Below are 25,532 nucleotides of genomic sequence, written 5' to 3' on the forward strand. Positions count from 1 at the left end.
TGCCATTCAGAAGAGACATCTCATTACTTTTTTCTAAGCAGGACTGGAATTTTTCTTTTTGCAAAAAACAAACGATTGTTTTGAGCCTTCTCAAATCTTCTTACACGTGCCGTATCAGAGAGCATCCTGACAGCTCTTAGTTTTGGTACAAAACCAGGGGCCATTCTCACACTAAAGAAATTCACAATCTAAAGCAGAAATGCAAAGCAGAGGTTAACTTTCCCAACACACTGCACTGTCTTCAACCAGTTCACCGAGTGCTTGATTTCTGATTTAATCTGTTACCTTCTGTACAGCAGGTTTCTGAAGGGTTTACCAAAACGGGCTTAAATCACAACCGTTATTATTTCAGTTCCGTAAAGCCCCACAGAAGCACTCCTCAGGAGACAGCAGGTATTTAACACACAACATTTAGCAGAACGGAAATACACAGCAACCAGGGAAACAGGGTGGCATTTAGCAACTTGGGAGACTCAAAAGGTGTTTTTGCTCTGTGGGAGGAACGCAGGTAGAGCAAACAGATGCAGCGTATCAGGCAAGGGCACTACCACGTGGACTTTTCAAAGTAAGGTGCTTGAATTTTATGTGGAAGAATAAAGGAAGCCACGAGGGGTTGGTGCAGCGTGACAGGAGAAGCGAGAGGAGAAGATTCTTTTAGCTGCCTCGATGCAGAGGTGGCACCTGGGGATCTGAGGTGGCCATAACGAATGGTTTGCAGCAAATACAACAAAAAAGCAATGCAGAGCGTTTCCAGAAGAAGGATGAAAGGAGATGGCACAGCATACAGAAGTACAACAGACTGTAAGTTAAGCTGCAGGACTTACCAGCATGTGAAATTCAAGAAAACAGTCCTGTGTAAAATACAACAGTGTGTTGCAGGCTTATGTAGCGGGCGCTGTAAGAACTACTGAGTCTCAGGGACAGGCATTTTAGATGTAAGCGAGAAACTCATTACTCCATAAACTAGACACAAGTTCGTAACAAAGGTGTCCAAAACGCAAGGTAGAGGAAGAAAAAAAATTCATATTGCAAATGCAGTAACACCAACCAGCAACTAAGCAGAGGGACTCCTAAGCAGGGCATAAATTAAGCAGGCAGAAACTCAAGAGTTGTACAAGTGATGTTCAAGTTGATGCCCATGACCGAAGTGAGTGCCAGCTGTGGGTGGGGAGGGGAAGCCTAGGCTGGGCTCAGAAGCTGAGCTCCACTGAAATGCGTGGGAAGCCAACACATGCGGGGAGTGGGAGCAAAGATGCAGGCTCGATACAGGGACAGAGCTGCTGCAGGACAAGAAGTGTAAAATATGTTTGCCAAGGTATTTTCCAAATTACACACATGCTTCCTCAGGGAAAGACAAAGAGAATATTCACGGGACTCAGGAGACGTGGCTTCTGGTTTGGGATCTTTCAGGAATTTGCCTTAAAACTTTAGATAAGTCATTTTCTATCTCTGCACCTGACTTCCCTTCACCCTTACCCAATTTTATCCATTTAGACAGTGAACGGAAATTTGGGCTGGTTCTTGCATCTCTTCTCTCACACAAAGAGAACCGACCTTACTTGAGTAAGCAAAGTATTACTGTAACATCACAAAGGTATCATAATTCAGATAATGCTCTAGACGTTTAAACAACAAGCAGATAGGCAAATATGGGTTTTTATTAAGGGACCCTACCTAGCACTGAGACACAGATGAAAAACAATAAAAGTTAGGCAAAATAATTAATGAATATGAGCTCATGAAGTTACGTCAGGCATAAAATCAAGTTGTACAGTATAGTGGCGGCACCAGTACCCATCAGCCGGTCTTTAAGTAGGCCTGCTAAACAATAAAAAGATAAAATTCTCAGCTAATCACAAAAGGAAAACCTGCTCATCACACAGTGTTTATTTTATCATGTGATCTATACAAAAACCAGATGCGCAACAGAAACATCAACCTAATTCCTACTTACTTTTTTGCTTTGTACTGACTTGAGCACATCTCCTAAAGAAATATCATGCAGACAGCATGAAAGTAAAGTTAAAGTAGAAAACAAGTGTTTAAAATAATGAGGTACAGTATAAAGATGGTTTATATGCCCTTACAAATACTGGTACACTATCTTTTTGTGGGGAGAGGGGAAAATGGTTATTTTCCGCTAGGAATGCAAGTACAATTGCTCAGTGCTCATACAATGTCCTTTGAACATCACAGAGTACTGCAATACCATTTTTAGGCTTCCACAGGCGGGTGCAGGCTATTAATACAAGTCAGCACTAATGCTGCAAAGCGAACCCCATTGCAGAACTACCCTGAAGGCAGTTTGCTCTGTGAAACCGTACACCTGTTAAGTCAACATTTTTCACTACCGCTTTCAAAAGCTAATGGGTTTAATAAAACGCGGTTAACATTTATGCGCTCCAGGATAATTACTTGGGTCACATTCTTAAATATTGTGGAAATGTTTATTTGATTCAATCACTGTCACACTGTGGCTTCATAAGAAATATTCCCACAATAGCAGAATACTTCCGTAAGTCACCTTTCAAATGGCTTAGGTAGCCTGCAATTATTACTTTCTAGCCTATCTACTCCAGGCCAAATCATTTCAGAAAACATAACTCAGTAAAGGTTCATCAATTTTTGAATCACACATCTCTGAATACTAACGTATGGTACAAAATCTGTAAGTAGTTTTTCTAGTAAGCAAGTCTTTCCAAACAGCAAATGTCTTCTTGTCAATTTTTTTTTTTTTTTTTCATTTCTAAAAAAGATTAAATAACCACAGTCACCTTAAAGCTTACATTAATGGAAGTAACTTGAATACCCTTAAGAAACAGGATGGATCAGCATCCAGACAAACCCTCTAGATAGAGTACAGCTATGAAATAATAATGAACAGTTTTTCAGTTAAAAAGTTTATCATCTATGATGAAAAAAATGGCTTCAGATTTCCATGCAATCAAATATGGTATATTTCAAACAAAACCAATTTTGTAAAATAAGTTAGTAAAGCAAAGACCCTCAATGAATCAGTATGTTTCATTCGTGTAGCATGAGCCTCACTCATGCCCCTCAACTTCAGAACCAAACCAAAACCCTACACATCTGAAATCGATGCAGCTCTCTCAAGATCTCCAGGGCTCTTCGGCATCTCAGTGAGGCAATGGAGACTGTCCTGCAGAGATGCTCGTGTCTTTGCGGTGCTAGATCTCCAACTCTTTCAAGACAAGTATCGATCTGCTTGTATAGCTTGTGTTTAGCTTAATCCAGTTGTTCTTTTCATCCAGTTTAATCACCCACAAGTGGGCTGGAAAGTGACAGAGGAAAGATCAAATTCTCATCTCCCATGTGCTAAATGCATTAAGATGAAAGTAGTTTTTACATATGCCACCATTAAGTGCACTTACACAAGCTAATTCCTGTTCCATCTAAAATAGAGTTACAAAAGATGCCAGGAAAATTTCCTGTTCAAAATAAATAATTAATAGGTACAACACAGTTACACACTAAAAAGACATAGAGATCTGTCCTATTCACAGTAGAGCTAGAGGAATATTTGAGTTTGCACTTTCCAGGTTATTGTGTCACTACAGTACCACAGAATGACACATCCAAATGCATGTACAAAAATAATGTTTCCAACTCTCTCACCTGCAAGGACTCTTTAATTCCCTGCTTTTATAGGCTTACAAAAGAAAACAAAAAGGAAGTATTCATGAAATTCAGTCTTCCCTCTTAGTACATTTTCTTGAACAAGCAAAATTCAGCAGTAAAGGAGGGGAGAAATAAAGCTGTTCTTATTTGGCCTATGAATTACTGCCAAAATGAGACTGCAGCGGCAGTTGTGCCTTTCCCCATTTTAAAACTCCAGCACAATGACTGAGCCTCTGGTCCCAAAAACTGACTTGATGAGCTCATGTACATGTGCAGAGCACTGCTGCACTCTTCAAGGGGTTGCAATACTTCCAGACATGTAAGGCTGAGATAGGAATGGGGTATAGATGCTTCTCATCAGGTAGTATTTCTGTTACTGTCTAATGCAAAATTAGAAAATTACAGAAATTTCTGAAATATTCCATGTTTTATCTTCCTCCTGAAAATTATTTTTTTTCCCCATTTTTTTGAAGGCCAAGTCAGGAACTGCAAATCATTAATAAGTCTTCTACATTTCTGCTCTCTTGTTAAAATAGCAACTACTGTGATCAAATGTTAAATTTTGTAAGAAAAAAAAAGCAGCATAGTGCTGGAAGAGGATCCAAAGAGTGTTTCATTCAAGCCCACTCATGAAAGCATAATAAGACTAGCTTAACAGTTCAGGCAGGTTTGTTTTGTTTTGGTTTTTTTTATTCCTTTCTCTAAGTTTGTCTTAAAACTTTCTGAGGAAAGGTATTCTGCAACTTCCCTATAAGCCATGCAATTAGGCTAGTGATTAGCTAGCCTTGAAGCTGTGTTTTTTCCCTTTGCGTTTAATGCAAACGGGAATATTTTGCAACTGAAAGAGACGTTAGCACCCCCCCTAAGAGTAATAGGTCACCACCTTCTTACAACAATCTCATGCCTATCGAAAGATTTACGCTCCCCATCTCTTTGCTAGACTAAACAAATCCAGCTCTCTCAATCTTTCCTCATAGGTCATGTTTCCTAAATCTGTCCTCATTCCTCTTATTCTCCTCCAGCTTCTTTCAGAAAACAAAGTGCCCAAAACTGGGTGCATTTTTCTTGCCGAGTTTCACCATCATTAAGCCCAATAAAATGGTTACTTCCTGCATCTTGCACACAGCAGCCCTGCTAATGCAATCTGGGACCAGATCTGGCTTTTGGCAATGGCATTAGGTTGTTGACTCACGCTCGCTTGTGTGCCACCAACGCCCAGCTCCTCTCCTGCAGCACCGCTGCCTTCCATACGTTCTTTCCCACTTCTACCCGGGCAGCCAACTCTTTTTTTTCCTCTGCTAGAGCTACATGCCCACTGCAACATCCCCTGGGAAAGGTAAGAGAAAAGTCCAAAAGCCACTCCGGCTACAACGTCTGAAACTGGAGTGTGCTTTCAGTCCCAAGACAAAGACGTGATTGAGGAAGCTTTGCAAAGGGACGGGAAAGTGAGAAAACAGGAGTGGCAGCTAAGGACCAAACAAAGCCGAGTAAGTTTGAAAAAAACCTCACCTTTTAAAATAGCGTCTCACTGAAGCACATCAAAACGCACGTAAAATGCCCAAGCTTTCCTTCTTCCTCCACAATAAGAATTAATACTTTGACTCATAAAATTGCAGGCAAAGTTGTCTTCTCCCTGCAGGCTGCCAGAACAGCCAAGCCTTCTTCCAGGGTCTGAAGAGAGAGGAGCTGGAAGCCACCTCCAGCCCTGCCTTGCAGATCTGCACACTGGAACTACGACCCCTTTTGCAGCTTCTGGGCTGGAATAAGGGCCTAGATTCCTCCATATCTCCCAAGTAGGAGGATTATCTCCACCCTAACAACGATACGTGTAAAAGGCTTGGAGTACCTATCGGCACCTGCTCAAGCAGGCGTGTACAGGTGTTAAACTGGGCATCCTTAGCGCAAGGGAACTCCTGTAAAGATCCTCCTGTTGCTCCTATCGGTATTTACCAGCATGACCACCCATTTTACTGAAGTTACTCCTGGTAACACTAGCGAATGAGGGCGAGAAAAAAATCTGGGTTGAATGGCTGTAATTCTACACTAAATTTCCCTCATTCCCATAAATGTTGTTTACTACTCAACTCTGTCCCTTTCCCTTTCCCCACCAGCCCATCAGACTGCACGAGCCCAGCCCCTGCAACCCTTCTGACCTGGGCTACAGACTCTCGCTGCTGAAGGAAAGACAAAGAAAACATGCTGCAGAAAATCATCAGGCTTTTCTAAGGGAAACCTCTCACCTCAGGAGTATCTGGTCAGCAAACAGAACTTAACACCAGGTTTTTCCTGCTTTCTGGTATAGACCTAATGAAGGGCTTTGCCGCCTACAGCTAGAAATCACATAATCTGCACATCCTAACCTCTCATTTGTGCTCACTGAGCTATGCGATATGTCGCTTTCATCCAGCTCCGAAACCTTCACAGATTTGGTGAAACGTATGTTATCTCTGTAATCCGTATAAGCTCTTTTTATTAATAAAAATAAACTATTTCTACCTTTTAATGGCAAGTATATAAATAAAATTACTTCAAAGACTTATCACAGTATTTTCCACATACAGAAAAGGATTTTCTGTTTGACAGGAGTTGTATCACACTATCAAGAAACAAACTGCGTATACCTGAGGTTTTTATTTCACCATCTGCAGTAGGTAGGCACTCTCAAATAAATCAGCACAGTAAGTATGATGATGAATCTCTTGCCAAATTTCAGTTTTCACAGAGCCTCTCTTTCTTGCAATTAAAAAAAAAAGGAAAATGCCTGCTATTCAATGGAAATCAGAACTGCATTTTCATTTAAAAGGTCCATTTGTTACACAGTTGAGGGCTTTTTTTTTTTTTTTTTTTTTTACCAGTTGACACCTGCCCAGCAACAGCAGCCTATGTTTGCAGTCACTATTTTAGGCTACATCACATGTCAATTACATAACCTTGTTTTACTGCTCTTGAACTGGTTCGAACAACCTGGGAAACAGATTAGGGCAGTCCCTCCCAGCCGACCATCCGCATGCAGCGGGGCAGGAGCCGTCCCCCCACTGCAGATCCAAAGGCTGCAGCCATGGCTAGTCCCTCTCTCCATAACTAGTTACTTATTGCTAGACCCACCTGAGACATTTGATAATTAACTTCCTCAGCTCTGTTTAAACCAGTCCAGTCTGACCACGGTAAACAAATAAACTCGACTCCTCACTCTGAGATTTATGTGTAATGCAGAATAAGCTTATAAATGCCACAGATGAAGTACAGAACTTAGATACAATTAGATATGAATATTGCTCCTTCATTTTATATAGCGAATGCTTGGGGGGTTGTATTTTAGATACCGAATCTCAGGGTTTCCCAAAATTCAGTCTGACTTCAGGGTCCATCTCCCTTATTACCCCACAGCTCTGCCCACCCAACCGTCTCAGTCCCAGACAATATGCTCTTCAGCTGCATCTGCCCAATCCTCAGGACGACATTATCAATCTATTATAAACATAAGTACAGAGCGTACTTATAGCATTGGCATAGTCTAAATCCTTCTCTGAAGCAAGAATTTAGAGCTTTCCCTCCTTTATGATAAATTAGAGACTTAATTAAAATTTGGTTTGATTTTGGCAAAATAGTCACGGTATCTGGGATATTTCCTGCTTGCTTCTCATTCTCAATTACCTTCTGCTACTTTTAGATCCCAAGACATCTTTCAGTTGCTTTACCTTTTTATATTACTGGATTAATTTATCTATCATTTTAATGATATTTTTGTAAGTCTCCTTACTTTCTACTCCCCCCTCCTTTTTCTTTCCTTCAGTAGCATTTATTTTCTAACCTTCTCCTTTACCTACTTTCACCTCCAGTCTTTTTACCCCTCTCCTGTTCCACAACTCTTTCTTCAGTCTTTTTATTTACCTTCTAAATGTATTATTTCCTCCATTCAGCCACTAACTGGTGATTTCATAGGGCACATTTGCACTGCAGTCAAAGGTCCATACCACACAGCTCATTTCATCTACCCAAGCAAAGTATATTAAAACTACCTGGGACACAGATAAAAGCATAGTCTCAACAGCATCATTTTCTGCAGGGTCTACAAAAGCCAGCTAGGGCTCTTTTAAAAGCACAGGCGCATCAGCTGCTGCTCAAATAGCGAGGGTAGCCCGCGAATTTCTGCAACACAGCATTTTTCTAAATTTTCCATGCACTTTAAAACCTTGCGTTTAACTGCCATTTAATTATAACGTGTTATAAATAAACAACGTTGACAAAAACATTCTCAAATCCAGTGTGTTGGCCTGTGATGACCCAACCTTCTTTCTCTGCCTAATCTCATATACGCTACCAATTCTTACTCGGTATCCCGGAGAAGGAGCTGCAGGTTGTCCTGAGGGGGGTGATTACATCACTAACAATGACTTCATGCTCTGCGCATTAACCACCGCACTGGTTTCCTCCAGAAAGCTGAAGTTTCAAAGCACAGATGAACTACCAGCACTTCCTCCAACAGCGATTACAGATAAAAACCCAATTCCCCTTTTTTTCTGGAAGCGGAGCCAGGAGGACTGTGTCCCCTGATGCTTTTACGCAAAACTTTTCAAATTGCCATACTGTTATGCGCTCCCTGTGCACACCTAAAAGCGCAGACTCCAATGCTCTGCCAATTTTGATGTGGAGACTCTCTCCCACCCCTTCACCTTCCCAGGAAACTTGCTTTCATGCTGGGCTGAGACCAGGTTAACAAAAACAATTGGTACGGTCTGGTGATCCTGGCAAAGGAGACGAGAAGTTATAAAAATGGTTCTCACACACTATTTTAAGCAGACTGAAAGGGCACTGATGAGAGGGATCAAGGAGAGAGAGGAAATTTGGCAAGGGAGCATGGGATGTAGCCCAGAACAGGCTACTATTTTCTGCAGGAGAAACCATCCAGCAGGGATGAAACCTGTTAACAACAGTGAGACAAGTGAGCAAGAAAATATACATAAATATCTCGCGTTTGAGGTACTTTTGTACATTTTCTTCTGCCATGCTAAAACACACTACAGAATTTTGAAAGCCTCTACAAGCCTCTGCTTGGTGCTCCAGCCGCCCTGTTATCCAGAGGGACTGAGCCTCCAAGACAAGATATGCCCCAAACTGGTTATCGAAACCATCTCCGGGGCTCCCACTGTCATCTCCACAAGAGAGGCAGTGCTCGTACCAACCAGCCACATCAACACTTGGTCACGGTGGACAGCTAGAGCCTCCTGAAACCCAGAGGGGGTACGAAAGCTTTTGGTTCAGCACGTTGGAAGTCTGAACACGGCTGCATGGCTGACTACGCAGTAATTCCATTTTCATGTGGTCAAAGAAATGCTGAATGATACCAGAGAGCACAGAAAATGAACAGGAGAAGTATCTGATCTTTGCAAAGCACTTCTATTCGGTGAAATCACAGAGCACTGGAAATCTGTTTAGAAGAAAAAACAAGGAAAAATATCCACAAACACCAAAACAATCCCAGTGCCGAGTTAAATAATCTTCTGTTTTGAAATTAGTTTTCAGTTCAACTGCTTTTGATTTTAGATTATAATGGATACAGTAATACAAAGAGTGAGAATTAGAGCTTTAGAGGATGTTGTTCTGACAAAATCACACGCCTAATATTTTACAGCATTTTCTTTCACAGCAAGTTTCCAAATTTTCGTTTTTATTTAAATTTTACCTGAAGACTAATTCTGAAGTCTGTAGATGCTGTTATCTGCAGAGTAGTACATATGATAGATTTATAAGAGATCATGTTGCATGCATGATGCCTGCTTCTGCTTTCCCATGCTAACAATCTGATAAGGCATTCTTGGCATACTACAAATTTCAAGGCACTTTAGTGGAAAATTTCAATGTACAAGAAATAGTCTAGAAGTACTGGAAAGTCTTTTTAAATAAGCATCATGCAAAAATCTTAAACTGCAGCTGAAATGCCCTCCCACTTGTGCTGATAAAAGCGGTCACCCGCTCTGCTACGTTTACATACGTGATGTAGTATCCTGCTCTGCAGTTCACTCACTCTTACCACTGGGTTTCAGGAAGTACACAGTGTAAAATAAGATTTATGTGAAACATCAAGTTAATTTAAGGGAATCTTTGTGAGGGGGTGGGAGGGTGTATTCTGAAACACGGAACACTAATTGGCAACGTAAGGACTTCTCGCTGACTGTATGGCTCCCTAAGCCATGCTCCTTCAGTCAATACTCTACTGAAAATATTGACCTCCATAAGAATATTCATATTTTTAAGCACATATGGGGCTGAAGCCTGTTGCACTCTATTCACTACCTCAAACTGCCTAGCCTGCCCCACTATCCTACTGATATATTCAGGCGTGTATCAAATTGTCTTTGTCGTAATCACATGGAACAGGCAAATCGAGAGAGAACTTCCATTCTCACAGGACAGACAGAAAAAACAAGATATACAGCATTAATTCTGTGGTTTGCAACTCCATTTTTTAATTTGAAATTCCGGGCTAACTCCTTCAATAAGATGCATGCTATTTATATAAGATATTACTAAAAAAATATGCAGCTTGTTTCACAAAGTAAAACTTTTCCCAACTCTTGATCTCAGTGAAAATGCTGTTAACTTTTTTTTAAAAAAAGTAGCTACCCTTTGGTTTTTGCAAACATTTTGAAGTTCAAGTCTGCTATGTTCTTGCATTTAGCATGCTCAGCAGATCATAAATTTTATTCTGTGTGAATGACACATTATCTTCAAAGCATATTTTTCTCTTGCATTTTTCATGTACAGTTTACTACAGCTCAGACTGGAAATATGCTAAATTCATAATAGTGAATATTATGAATAATCGTGACAATTTAAAATATTGTCAGCACATACGTTGACAAATCTTTTCCTCTGGAACCCTGGTCAGTAACGTTTTTCTTTTAAAGACTGCAAGCAATACCATCACAACAGAGCCTTTTAGCAGAATTTCTTGAGATCCCAAACACAGAAATGTTGACGGAAGTAATATTAGACACTGACCAAGGTGAACTTAAGTTTTCTGCATTTGTTTGCTGGCTTTTTAAAAAGGAGTCTGGTTTACCCTTTGAAATATGTATACGTCTACTATTTATTTTCTTTATTTTTCTTTCCATTTATTTATTTTTATCAGGAACCTCAGCTCTCTGTTATTCCAGGTAAATGTGAAGAAACAGTCAGAAGAAAGAGGATGAGGGGACAGCAGAAGATTTGATGATTATAATGAGATTTCACAGTATGTTTATTGTTAAAATACTATAACAACCTAAAATGAAACCTGTAAATTAAGTAGCAGAAAAGGTGTTACACCAATTGTGATCACTAGTTGCATCTTTGAGGGGATGAGCGGCTCTTTCCAAGCACCCCCCCGAAGGGGGTGCAGAACTTCCAGGCTGCAAAGCCATGGGTCCCAGCCCTCTCCACCCCCTGCATTCAGGTTGGGCTGGCCAGGTAGCTCTGCCCCCAGCCTTTGTTCACACCCCCCATCCACAGCCCTTGTTCACAAACCCCTGAATGGGACAGGGCAACCCTCCTGTGCCCCTGCAAACAGCGACTTTACCCTTCGCTTACTTGTCCGACCTCAAGAGGCAGAGGAAAGTATCACATAGCAGCAAAACCACTGATGAATCAAAGCTTCGTCTAATTATCCCAAATTCCATTAGAGATCATCTCGCAAGTGACAGCCCTGCAGGTCCCTTCAGCCAGGCGTGCTGGATCCGACGCCTCCGGCCACAGCACTGGCACCAGGATGACCTCTAAGCGAGAGCAAATCTTGCCTTTTGGTGACAGCCGACCCATGCCTTCATTACTGCACCTTTTCGCTAGGAATTGCAATTTGCTTTGCCACAGAAATAAATCCAGCAGTGATCTTTCCCACTGGAATCGTCCTAGGTCTTGTACGACTAAAGCCACGGATGACTCGATCTGCATCTGGCACTTTCAACACCTATAAAGTTACCACTGGGACTTAGAAAAAGAGTCACCTTTTAAAGCATACCAAATTTTTCAGACACGTAATTAATTTGCCAGAGAGAAATTCCCATTATAAGGGAATGGATATTTAGGCAAAAACAACTATGTCAAATTTCAGCCCAAATGATGGTAGCCACTGAAAACAAAACTGAAAAAGAGAGACATAGGACAACAGAAAAAAGTCATCTCAAGGTGTAAATACAACATCGACAAGGCACAAACCAAATCATTCCATTCTACTTTCAGAAATCATTCTGCCTAATTGACGTAATTGCAGTTTCAAAATTTGTTTTGCTCAGTGAAAACTGAAGAACAATTACTATATAATTTATATCCATAATTCACCCCTGGGTTAGGGTGGCTGTTCCTTCATGGTATGTATACTCACCCCTTGCATTCAATACATTTAAGAAAAAATAAAAAATTCTTAAGTCTATTCACATTTAACTTCACGATGTGCATGTTTGAACACAGATTTTCTTACAGTTCTAATTCCATTTTCATAATTAAAATTCCGGTAGTACTAAGCAGATTGAATTAATTTTAGTTTCCTGCAAGTAGCTATTTAATACAAACTCACGTGAACTGAAATGTCATTGCTTACAAGAATCGTACAAATGGCACAAAAATCCTTCGGGTTAACCTTCATAAAATACTGCAATTTTCTCATTAAAGTGACAGAAGTTAGCCGTTGCCAAAGCCCAATCTCTTCAGCAACAGCTATCAGATCCAAAGCTTGCAGGAGAGGTCAGTGAAGCAAATGGATGACAGAGGGTGGTGGTCATTTAGTGTAAAGCCATCATACCAGCTTCGTACCAGTTCCATGTGGCTGACAACGTATTTTTGTGTTCTGTAAAAGGTGGGTTTCACTACTGGCATCAAAAGCAATTGCTTTACCTTTGAAAAAATTATAGCAACTAAAGGCAAAATTCCACTTTCTGAAACACGTTTTGTAAGTAAAAGTGATAAAATTTGCATTAAGAAAATGGAAATTTTAAAAAGGTCACTAACATAAAAAACCTGATCTGCATTCTACTTATGCCAGATTTCAGTGTGATGTAGCGTACCACAATTTATGAGAGGACAATCCAGTCCTATGCTTTTGCTAATACATCCCAAATTTCCTAGCTCTGTTTTGCCCTCTTCAGAAGTAACTTTAAAACTGCCAGGCACCAGCATTAAAAGCCTCCCTGAAAAGGTACACTCGTGTCTGAAAACACACAAAGAAAAGATCAAAATGAAAATTAAAAGCAGATGCACTTTATGTACTAAAAGGTTTTTCCACTTTGATAAGTGGATTATAATGAAGTGTGGCACCATGTTTCATACAATTTATTAATCCAGTCCCACTTATTTACACTCTGAAGCAGCATAATGATTTCAATGTTGGAGCGCAGCCAAAACTCACATGCAGAAATAATTAAGAAGTTATGTGGAAAGATGGGTCGTTGTTGGGTTTCAGGGGTTTTCCAAAGAGACCGACCGACTTTTAGTTAACCAGGAGACCAAAGTCAAAGTAGTTGTAACACAAGACAAAGCGCAGAAGTGAACTAATTTTTGAAAGGGAATAGATGCTACAAAAAGATAACTGGAGCCTGATTTGCCCTGCCATTACAGCCCTTCTAAGCCTGGAGAAGGTCGTACAGAAGATCTCTCTATGCTAGTGCTGATACAACCAGGAAAACTCCTTTTTTTCCCAGATGGCACCTATGCCCTGGTCTCGAGTGCACCCACCAGCTACATAACTCAGCAAAAAATGGTAAGAAAATAAACCTCAAAATACTGTATAAGCACAGAAGGCATAAGTTTCAGGAGGACAAAGAAAAGCTGGAAAGCAGAGCACGTAGGTCATGGTGGGGCAAGCCTATGACCAGATGATGCCTCCGCAAAGCTTCTCTGGCTTCTGAAAGAGGCACACCATCATCCCCATGGGCTTCTTGCTTGAAGGTCCACACTTTTTCCTGCAGTAGTGTTTTTGGCAAGGCAAAGCTGAAACTAGGTCCCAGAGTACAAAGCAAGCAGAAGACTCTGTGGGATAAGAATGACGGTGCTTTACCTCTATTTTACACTAGTTTATACGTTTACACCAAGTGAAAGGGGAAGATCAGGCTATAAGTGTAAAAAAATCCACTATTTCTTTACAAAAAAAAAAAAAAAAAAAAAAAAAGTGCTGGTCAGCAGTTCCCTCCTAGGCACAGCATACTCCTGCCTCTAGGAGTGTCCTTACCCCTCATGTTTCTAAGGTAATAGTCCCTGAAGACGTTGAGCCATTGAGCAGATCAGGAATACTTACTTTAAAGGGTGAAGTACACAGATATGGAAATACTGTTGGAGATGCGTTCATGCAAGAAATGCATTCTATTTATTCACTGATGCACAATGCCCAGTTCATTTTATCCACTACATTTCTCATCCACCAACTTCTCTCTCCTTCTGTTCCTCACCTGAAAAAACTGTTTATACAGTAAGCAAGAATTCTAGAATCCGGTTCATTGTTATTGTTTAGCAAGATTTATTTGATGAGAAGACCCTAAACCAATTTCTACAGCAAATTCCTACTGAGGATAAGCCACTGCCAAATGCAGACAGTTTATCGCACCGGGAAGATATTCTGTGGAGTATCAGAGGGACTACTGCTTATTTTGATCTTTTCATTGGAAGCAGGAAGAAAGGAGGAGGAGTTGTCAGCATAAGTGTGGACAGAAAAATAATACAAAAGGGTGTAGAGAAATTAGAAGCAAAGACAGGAAACAAGCAATAAAATTGCAGTTGGAAAATGCTACTGCATGTACCAAGGGAGTAATCCAAAATAAAGAGTTAACAACAAAGCAAAATGACCATGCAAAATTTGGAAAGCAGCAACGTCGAAAGACACCAAGGAATGAGAGGACAATCTGGATGTAAGAAGCAATGCGGCAGAGAGAACTAAGCGCCAGTAACACCTCTGGCTCCTTCTCTAGGAGCGTTACACAGCAGAGCAGGTTGGCATGGCGGTGCTCTCCTTATGCATTTCTTTCACAGCCACACCTGGAATATTGCATGCAGTTCAGGCACTTCATTACTGGAAGATATAAACAAACTGGAGGAAGTCCAGAGAAGTGGAACGGAAATGATTAGAAGCCAGGGGGAGTGATTTACCAAGAAAATTTAAAGTAGCCCTTTACCCGCCTGTAACTTCTCTGATAATTAAGAGACGGGAAATGATAACAGCCTAGTTCAAGCCTCCAGTCACGTGCCTTAAGCCCTTTCACCTTGGGCACTTAAGCATGTGCCTAGTTTTAAGAATAAAGAGTACACAAAGATTTTGACCTGATGAAGAGAATAAGATTGAGTAAGGAAAAAAAATGTAGGCTACATACCCCTGCAATCCTCACAGGAATGAATTATGACTAACTGAGCTACCATAAAAGATGGAAACTGTATTGCTTGAAATGTCACATTTTATTGCTGATAACTGAAAGAGTTAATTCACATATAACATTTATTTTCCATAAGACAACAGGACTATCGAAAATAAACCATATTACCCACGTACAGGAGTCTTTGCCACAAACATATAGCACCAAGTTATCCTGTCCAGGTAAAGCAACCTGACTAAGCAAACGTTTTTACCCCAGACTGTGCAAGCCAGGTGGAACAGTTCAGAAAAATGACAAATTACACCCCAGCGGGAAAGTAACTGCATTCTCCTAGCTCCTCATGCACTGAAATTGCTGGGAAGTGATTTTTAGGAAGGCAGCTTTTTATATAATTGTTGAGCTGTCAGCAGGGCTCTACTGAAAGACACCTCAAAAGACACTGCCAGAATCTGATCGCCATTCACACAGGTTTTGCACGCATCTGGGGGAAAAAAAAAAAAACCAAACAACTGAACACCCAACAACAACAACAAAAACCCAAACCAAAATGCAAAGCCCAGCTGCAGGCAGCCAGCAAACAAGCCTGCTTGCTATATAATCCCCAAACCACGTTCCATGTTCGGGCATGCAGGATTCCCGAGCCCCTCTGCTGAAAGGCGAGGCCTCCCAGAAATATTATCTTAAAGGTAACCATGTGCCCCCACCACCCACCCCTACCCCCTTCACACCTAGTTTGTGCTTAAAATCACTTCTTGATGCTCCAAATAAGCAAAGTTCATACCGTGGATGGATTTTTTGCTCATAAATGGGAAAAAAAAAACAACCAAACAAACAAACTACGGGAGGGGGAGACCTGGAACAAGACAGAATTCTGCAGTGTTTACTGGAAAGTCAGCACTTATTACTAAAATTGTGTTGGATATGCATATCTGAACAGCATGCTAGCCTAGGCTTTTGTTTATGCAAGTAATGCAAGCTTTACGTTACAATTTCTGCAGTATTTTTATAATTCAACATTTACCTGCAACCTCCACTTAGATTTATGAGAATGAGATAAGAACTGGCACAAAGTCAACAGGTCTCAGCTTCAGTGCATCACTGCCTTGATTTTATATTACCTTTTTTTTTTTTTATGGACTTTCTGCAGTACAGTTCTAAAGGGTTGGCAGAAGGTAAAATGACTGCATGGTTGATCATTGCTTTCACTACTTACAAGATGGTATCTAGAAGCCTGAGAAGACCTACTCCAGGGACTTTTTTTTTCTCCTTTCTTTGTTTAGTATATGTCAAAATCAATCTGCAAATTGGATGAAATCTGTCAAAAATCAGATTATCATCAGTTGATCTTGTAGGACTACATACAGTTAAGGTTGCCTGACACTTCTTATTTTAAGACCTCATTTTCTATTGCTTATAACTTTAGCACACATTAGCAGTTAGGGCTGAAATTTTCCATGCTGGATGTCTGCCTCAGGCTGAATTTTGTTTTGTGAGTGTAAGAATGTATCAGCTAGAAGTACTAAGCTTAGTGCAAAAGTTAAGTTTGTGAATAAGGGTAGGGAGAAACATGTTGGTTTTCCCCCATGTTACAATTTTCGCAGACATATTTGAGAAGCTCAAGAGCCTTCACACTTTGAGACAGACCCTTTGAAGCATCACTGCTCTGATACCACAGATGTGCCTTTTGCCATCTCATACATTATCACTTAAAATTATAACGGATCACAGTATAAAACACTGAAAAGTTGCAGTTTGTACGTGATACGATTTGCAAAGGTTTTGGTGGAGGTTGGCTGCCAATCCCCAAAGTTTCCTTCTGCAAAGAGCGTGGACCAGGGCAGAGGGCCTCAGCTGAGCTTCTGCTCCAGCCATCTCTTCCATGCATCAGGCGGTGCTTTGGCCTGAGGACTCCACACAAAAAATCCCCATCATGTTCTCAGGATGCAGCAAGGGAATAGCTTGGAGGGAAGGGGAATGAGGCACAGGTTGCAAGAGCAAAAGGAACCACCAGGAGTTTAATGAGGACAGAGGACAGGAGTCTGGGGAGGTAGTAGATTTGAAGGGAGAAAGGCCCCCCAGAAAAGCAAAGCCAGTGATGGGAGGAAGGAGACATAGGCAGTGGGATACTGGAGAAGCTGGGGAAGAGGGGAAACCATCAGGAGAGTGTGGGAGCTGATGACTAAAGGAGAAAGGTCCAGAGGTGAGTGAATGCCAGAAGCAGAAAGGACAGGGGATGCAAATGGATAGTAACTGGATAAACAGAAGCAGCTGAGAAAAATTACTTGGGGGTAGAAAGTCAAGAGAGTATCTATCTTTACACCCTTCGGGCTGAATGCAGGAAACCCAAGACTCAATACTCCTAGAAGATGGGACAACCATCTCTACTTTCCATATTGGAAAGTGAAGCCAAAAGAAAGTAAGGCCGAAAATATTTAAAGTGTCTACTAATGCGTTGAGCCTGACCTGTCACTCCCATGACTTGATTTTTCTGGCCGTTTAGCACTTTTGAGAGAGAACGCTTTCCAAGGAGGCTGACAACCCCATGGTTGGTGTACCAGTCTCCACACGAGGCAGTGGCTGCTCTAAGAGCTGGAGCCAGGTGCTGCTGCTCCCAGCTCTGCTGCATGCAATTCCAGCTCTGCCCACAAGCTTTTACAGTCCCTGGGACCTCATTTGCAGAGCTTATCTCGGGTGAGCTCAAAACAGGCCTGGTGCCACCTCTGCTGCTCTCTGTAGGCATGGGGAAAACAGCTTGTGGCAGCCACAGAGACTTGTGGAAGCAAGAAAAACCCCAATAAACACTGTTTGACTCCCAGGTTACTTCTACCAGACAGCAACACAGCCTGACAGTGGTCCGATGGGCGCTGCTGTAGCAGACGAGTGCTGTACCAAGGGATGGATGTCCCACAGGCATCCCATTTCACCTCTCCCCCTTTGGACTGTATGTTTCTGAGAAGAACAGAAGACATTACAGCAGCTCCACAGCACCTGATATCTCCAGCTGGTACAGGAGACTGCAAAATCTCCCTCATAACCTAGAGTTCAGTTTCAGGAGTTCAAATAAATATTTACCTTAGGAAATGTTGACAACATTGGCTTTCAATTGATGTTCTTTGCTTTCCTAAGACTTTGTAGGAAGAGGAAATGGAGCTTTCAGGTCTTAGCCACTGGGCAGAGCGGCTCTGGGGGAGCAGGCTCTGCGTTCCTGCACCCCTTGTGCAGTCCAGCTACCCCCACACCTCTGGCTGCGGGCAGAGACAAGCACATCCTATAGCTGATGGGAGGCAGGGGAATGCTCGCTGCCCCCCCTCATTGCACACTGCCTGCCCAGCCTGTTCAGGCAGGGGGGTACCTTCTCCCCACACAGGCATGGGTGCCCAGTGGCCAGCGAGGCCACCCACCACAGCAGCTAGCACAATGTCCCATGTACGAGAAGCCTGCACAAACCAAAACCAGTACTAAAACTACAAATTTGAGAAAAAAAAAAATCTGAAAGTATCCTTCAACATATTTGTGAATTTGTGAACCAGTATCTTCAAAACCTGCAAGTAAGGCAAATTATGGCCATTTTTGTAGCTGCATGCGGAAATTAAACTACGACAGTTGGAAGGGACATGGAATGCTGAACCATCATAAAAATGTTTGGGCTGGGGAGCTCCAGTGCTGCATCCACACGTTACATTATGGCTGTAACTGCACACTCCTAAACCAGACTTTGCTAAATCGAACAATGTTTTCCCACACATATGATTACATCGACTTTAATTAGGTAACTGGCTCAGTGGTTCTGATTGTTTCGATTGGGTAAACACATGACATGGATTGATCTACAATTAAGATGAACTTTCAAGATAAGTGTTCATGTTTAAGTGGAGGAGCGGACACATTTGTCACTGCCCGAGGATGAAGGAGTAAAAGTACAAGTCGGAAGAGATCCTCTCTTTGCTCCGTCAGTGATTGCTGACCTCTGTTTTTCATTATTACTAGGAAGTGGTCAGTTAACCCTCATCATTAAGCAATAAAGCGTGACAGAGAGTGCTGATTAATGTGCCGCTCACAAATACGGTCAGGCACGAGGAGAAACCCACGGCAGGCTTCTGGCAGTTTTAAATGACCATTAGTTATAGTTGTGCAAAATGAAATTAACCCAGCTAATCAAGCACTGAGAAGCCATGGTTCTGCTGAGGGTCAAGGGTTCCCAGGAAACAAAAAGTACAGTATACTAATATACCATGGAGAAAAAAAAAGAAAAAAAGAAAAAAGAAAAACCTTGACAGGCTGATTAATGAAAATTAATACATACAATAAATTTGAACAAACAGTGAATAAACATAATAACTGCACTGCACATATTAACTGAGAAAAAGCCCACATCTTAAAGAAAGAAAGAAAGAGAAGCAACAGACTGACTTCACCCATCACTAATTTCATGAGCGGTCTATTAAACGTGCTACAGAGTAGCTGTAGCCCTGCTGCAGATGACCCTGTTTAGACCCCTGTCCCCCAAATCCTTTTTGACCGCCCTCCTCTGCAGACAGGTTTGCTATTTTACCCCTCTGCAGACTCAGCCACATGGCCCCCTACGACCCTTAGGCTGAATTTTGGCAGCGCCTGGTTTATCACACATATTCTTCATGTTCTCAAATGGGTTTGCTGTTTGTAAACCCTTCTCCCATCAGACCCAGAGAGCTGAGGAAGCACACAGAGCGCATGGGAAAAGCGAAGAAGAAATGCACAAGCTGAACATGCACGTGAGCACGTGCTAGCTCATCCTGTGCAAAGACAGAATGGGCCTGAGCACCAGGAGCTTTTTCTGAACAAGTGTCCTTCTCTCACATTAAATTTAATCTTCCTTTATTAGCCTTGGCAAGTACCACTTTAAGATGTTACCTCCATGACTGGAAGGGGAGAAATGTTTTTACCGTGGTCTGCTCTGTGCCCCCTTCCGGAATGCCAGAGGCCCTTCTCCCCTCTCCCCCTAAACCTTTGTTTCAGATTCCAGCTGAAATCTTAATTTGTCCCACATCTGGATGGAAATAGTTTAATTCTAAGGACTTCCTTCACTTCTTCAGTTGACAATCTTCATTTTAAGTGAAACCTCCAAGAAATTCACATGCATACCGATTTTGGATTATGGATTGCATAACCCACATGCATATGGATTTTGGATTACCCCCACTTGCATTATATGGCAATATTTTAGATCTGTCTTTGCCTGCTGAATCTAAGTGGGCACCTTTGCTTGTAGAAGCACACGTAGCATTTCCCACTTTTTTTTTTTTTTGGTGGCTTATTGTTCTTGCACCGTGAGATTGTTATTGAAGGCTTCAAGGACAGAAAAAATGGTGACAGTAACACGGACTTTCTCCCATTCTTAGTGGAATGGTAATAGAAAATGTAGTAACTGTGAGAATGGCAATAGGAAGGGTTGAAATGAAAGTCAGAAAGATGATACTGCCCTTCAGTTCTCTGTTTCTGGAATGTTTTCTAACTCTGGAAAATGGGATGCTCAGGTAAGCACATTTACCTAAATACTGTTCAAAAAACCTCTTCTGTTCAACCCTGTTCTGTCTTACAACAGAACCCTTTGAGCGTGTACTAATACATATGTTTTGCTTGTGCTTTTACATCCTTCACTTTTTTATAAGCTTTCCACGAATGATCTTTTATTATTAAACAGTCAGTGAAAGATCTCATCCTTGTCATATTTCCTCTTCCTACTTTTAGATGAATAATTAACATGGAATAATTGGTAGGTATTCTTTCTGAACTTCTTAGATGGAAGTAGATTCCTTCACAAAACAGAAGTGAAGCAAGAAAAGATGCAGCTCCGTGTGACCACTGTATCCAGGTGCTTGCACTATTTTCCAACACCCTAATTTATTTTATAAAGCTGTATGCAATGCTGCTGATTAAAATATACACATCTACTGTACTTGACAGACTGCCTGCTGCCCTACATTCAGCACAGAGTACCCGCATGATGACACTGCAGAAGTATGAGAATATGAAATATCACTTGTAGTTCTCAGCGCTCTATAAAACACTCAAATATCTAGAATTTAACTGCCTGGCTGTGTGCACCTTGCATATGAAGTCATTAACAACCGCCCTCCCCCCAGACAAATGAAAGCACAACCTGATAGATAGTTTCATTCACTAACATGGTGCTATCACTGTAGGAATACTGTCTTCCCGTTATTACTAAAAAGGCTGCAAGCAAAAGACAGCATTTTTAAATAGGTTAGTGTCTTTTCATTCCCTTTTTTAAATTTTATGAATAGTTTAGTATGCCAGTGCACGCAACCTAAGAAGTACTTATTATTATTTTTTCCCAATAGTCCATCATTATCATTCTGTTGTATCAGAGAAAATTAGCACCTATCACTTACATAATTCCAAGCAGTATTGTTAAGAGTGGAATTTGCATGCATGATATGGTGTATAGGCTAACACAAGTCCATTTGCTAAGTCCACGTGGTAAAATGGATGAATAAATAATTGAATGCTTAGCTCCAAATATATAATTATTCTTAGAGAAAAAATTAGAGCACAAGTCTGTGAAAATACATATAATAATACTCATCGACAGCTAAATACCCTAGACAAAAAATGCCCTTTCAGAAATGGAATAATATGGTTAGATTCCTAAAATGTTTATAGAAAACTTGCATAAATGCCCAAGTTTTGAAAGTACGGGACTATTGCACTTCTTCCCCACAGGCATTAGCTTTAAATTAAAAATGTCCCAGCACCATGAAGAAAAAGGCTTAGCAGAGTACTTGTGCAGAGCACGCGAAAGGTTTGTAAACCTTCAAACTGCAGTTTAAATTGTTCCTGTTAGGAAAAGTTACAGCTCGGCTGTTCCGATCTGTTCCCACACACAGTATCACACAGTCTCTCCCTAAGAAAGCAACATTACCTTTTTTAATATCATCCATCACCCTGCTCTGTAATAAGCGTCGCTGTTCTGACATTGCAAGAACTGCTTGCCATATGTCTGCTTCCAATACACGAGTCGCATTAGTTATTTGTTACATGTAAAGAAATGCGGGAGTGGGCTTTGCAACAGTCCTTTCCTGTATTAGAGTGCAACATAAACCAATTTCCAGATGAACTAAAATAAAAGGCGGGTACAAAGGAGAAAACTGTGCTCTAGTTCTTACGCTCAGTAGTAGGCCGAATGAATGCAAACACACCATGAACAGGAAACGAGTGGAGAAAATTCCTCTATTCTGAATACAGTTTTCAGCAAGAATCAAAAAGAATTAAAGGCAAATGAGACAAGACATAGAAATCTGATACAACTGCATTAATGCTGACAGTAATGACACCTTTTCTGGAAAAAGTACGAAACATCACATGACAAGAAATCAAAATAGTCTGTTTATCAGAACGGTCAGTAACACACGATGCAATACCTTTTGTCGTCATCTGGCAAGAACAGTACTAAAAGTTTCAAAGAAACCCAATTTTCTTCTAAACCAACATTATACTGTTTTTCAGTTATATGGACATTGTGTTTTAAAATAATGCACCTGTCTTTCTATTGCAGAGGGTATTTTCCATTCTGGTATTTTTCTCACCCTGTGACTTGAAAGTCAGCCTACGTTCTAAAGCTCTAGAATAAATTTCTAAAATATAACCTTTCCACATTTATTTTCTGAGGCATTTATTCAGTCCTTTTGAATTTCTTCAGATATTCTTTTCCAGGCGAGAAACATTGAGTAGTTTCAATAAACATAAAAACCTACTGCCTGAAACAGTAATTCCATTACAGCTTTTTCCTCTTGTTACTGGTCATCTGGTGTACCACTGAAGAAAATCGCTAGATGGACTTTAAAAAAATTATTATTTAATAAATCAGAAAAAAATAATCTGTTAGGAAGCATGGGAGTCAATCTGGAGAGGCAGAATATCACTCAGTCTTGACAGAACTTTTAAGTCCGTTTTTCCTATTTGCAGCCACCTATTCACTAGCAGTGTGAGTCAGCAGGAGATCTTTGTTAGGTCCAGGCAGAAGCCTGAGCGCTTCTCTAGCAGTTAACCAGGCTCTGAAAGGGTAACTCTTAGCTGTTTTTCTCCTGCACTCACTTCCTTCAGTCTGAGCTATTTACTTTTCAACTAATAGACTGCAAAGCCCATCAACGTAAAGCAAAGGAATCTGATGGAGCAAAAAATGTCAGGGACATTTTTCTACATGAGAATCAACTAAATCCAAAGCAGACCCTTTTGCTCTGAAAAGCAACCATGAAGGGAAAGTCTGGAGCAAGGAAGATTTACCCTGGGAGGAGGAGGATTAGCCTAGGGAGCATATAACAAATGGGACATCATGGGCTGACCCACGAGCGCTGAGGAAGCAGACTCATATCACTGAGAGACCACCCTTGGATTATCTTTGAAAGGCAATGGCAATCAAGTGAGGCTCCCAAGGACTCAAAGGATGCAGGTGTCACTTCTGTCTTCAAGAAGAGCAAGAATACTTTTTTTTTTTTTAATGGTGAGAATGGTCAAAAAGGTTGCCCTGAGGGGCTGTGGGGTCTCTGCCTTCCAAGATATCAAAACCCACCTGGACACAATGCTGAGCAACCTGCTCTGAGCAAAAGGGTTGGACTAGATAATCTCTAGAGGTCTATTCCTCAGGAATTCTGCAATTATACAATAATGCTCTCTCATCTGGACAAAGTTAATCCACACAAAATGGTGCTCTTTTCACAAACCTATGCACATTAGCATAGCCTTTGATAGTCCTAAAGGCACAACGTGATTAAGGCATATCTTCCACATCAAAGAAACACTATACACAGTGTTAGATGAAGTTTTACACAGGGAAGCTTGAAACAAAATAACAGGAAGAAAAGTATAGCTTCCAAAAAGAAAAAAAAAGCCATACTGCGAAATATCTGCAGCATATTCAGAAAAGATTGTATATTAACCACATCATACTAGCGTGTTTCGGTAACCTGTGCAGAGAACTTCTACAGTGTAAAAGTTCAAACTGAAATATTAAACACGTTGGGATATACTGTGTGAACAAAGGAAGGTTGAATTTGAGCAACTATAACAAACTGCCTCTATTGCAAGTATCAGTATGTACTTGAGAAGGTGGATTACAGTCTTCCCAAACTTACTTCAGTCAAATGGTTTAGGCACAGCTCCTGGCTTAGGCGCTCCATTCCTAGGAGGCACCTTGTCACTCTTTAGCTGCAAGCAGATTTCCTAGGAAGCACCACCATCAATGTTTCTTGCACACAACCACAACCTAGGAACCTTCCTCTGGTTGCTGTTGCTGAACAGGTAAGGAGTCTCACATTTCCCAACACCTCAAAACCTGAATTCTGATCCTCACAACAGATTAACAGAAGTCTCTAATTACGTTATGTCTAACTTCTGCACCCTCAGTCCCACCTTGCCAAACCTCTAGCTTATCCTGGGGACACTGTGGATGGTGACTTAGGATGAATCCGGACCACAAAGTCAAAAGGACTCTTGTCCTCGGAGTCCATATTCGCATGCTACCAGAAACAAAGTACATGAAGAATTACAGAGATTTAAAAGGTGGGCGAGTGGAGGAGGGGCTAGAGGGAGAGAATCTCAATGCCTGAGGCAGTTGAATGGTGCCCTGGAGAACTGGACTGCATCTTGTTTGCCATGGACTTACTTTATAATAATAACCAAGAAAAAAATCACTAGTTATCCTCCTTGTTTCCTGAATATCCAACGTGAGGTCCAAAGTCTGAATTGCCATGATTTAAGTGATCATAGCTGAAAGTAAAATCAATGGGAATTGCACTTTGGACATATTAAGTGCTATCAAATGCCATGTACTTCTGCCCCCTGAGGTCCCAAATATCATGAGCCCCAAATCAGTGGGTATGTCTGAGCTTAATCTGTGTCTTAAAACTCCTTGACTGCAAAACAGGGCTAATAACTACTCATCTTACCTTGTACTGCAAGGACAAATTAAACAATGTTTGTGAAGCACTTAGATATTATAGTGATGAGCACCACAGAAAAGCTCTCACAGAAATGAGTAATTATGTCTTCTGAGCAAGTGATGAATAGTAATCAGCAGTGAAGGCACAGGACCATACACTGAGCAATGAGAAGAATACAAGATATTGAATAGCTACTCATTAATTGAACGTTACCCAATCTGTTCAATGAACAAGGCAGAGGTCTAATGAAAAAAAAGTTGTATGTGATTGTGTAATTAAGGCTGAATTAGAAATCATTACATGTGGTGCAGATGAACAAAGACCATGCAGGCTACTAGAATTCATTATTTTCATATTTAGTTGTGATTTTGCAAACTTGATTTTTTTTTTCTCCCACACATATTTTTAAAATAAAAAACTGAAAAAAACCCCAAGCAACTCAAAACCCCTGAAACCCACCATTGCATCTAATGTAAGAACCCACACAGAGGAGCAGAAAGGGGTGGGAGAGGATACAACCACCTCAGGTGACCCTGCCACTCCAAACTCTGAAGTCGGAGAAGAAAGGGTCTTCCACGCCGCCCATGAGCAGGAGCAGGACATAGAAACATAAAATCGCTTAGGT

The 25,532-nt window shown here is 41.1% G+C and overlaps 1 protein-coding gene across 2 annotated transcripts in view; it reads right to left on the minus strand.

The window, feature by feature from the left end:
* NR3C2 (nuclear receptor subfamily 3 group C member 2) overlaps nt 1-25,532 on the minus strand; it is a 208,062-nt gene that overhangs the window by 56,106 nt on the left and 126,424 nt on the right. The gene's annotated exons all lie outside the window — the stretch shown is intronic.

Source organism: Egretta garzetta, unplaced genomic scaffold (assembly GCF_000687185.1).
Source record: "Egretta garzetta isolate BGI_Z169 unplaced genomic scaffold, ASM68718v1 scaffold258, whole genome shotgun sequence".
NCBI classification, from domain to species: Eukaryota; Metazoa; Chordata; class Aves; order Pelecaniformes; family Ardeidae; genus Egretta; species Egretta garzetta.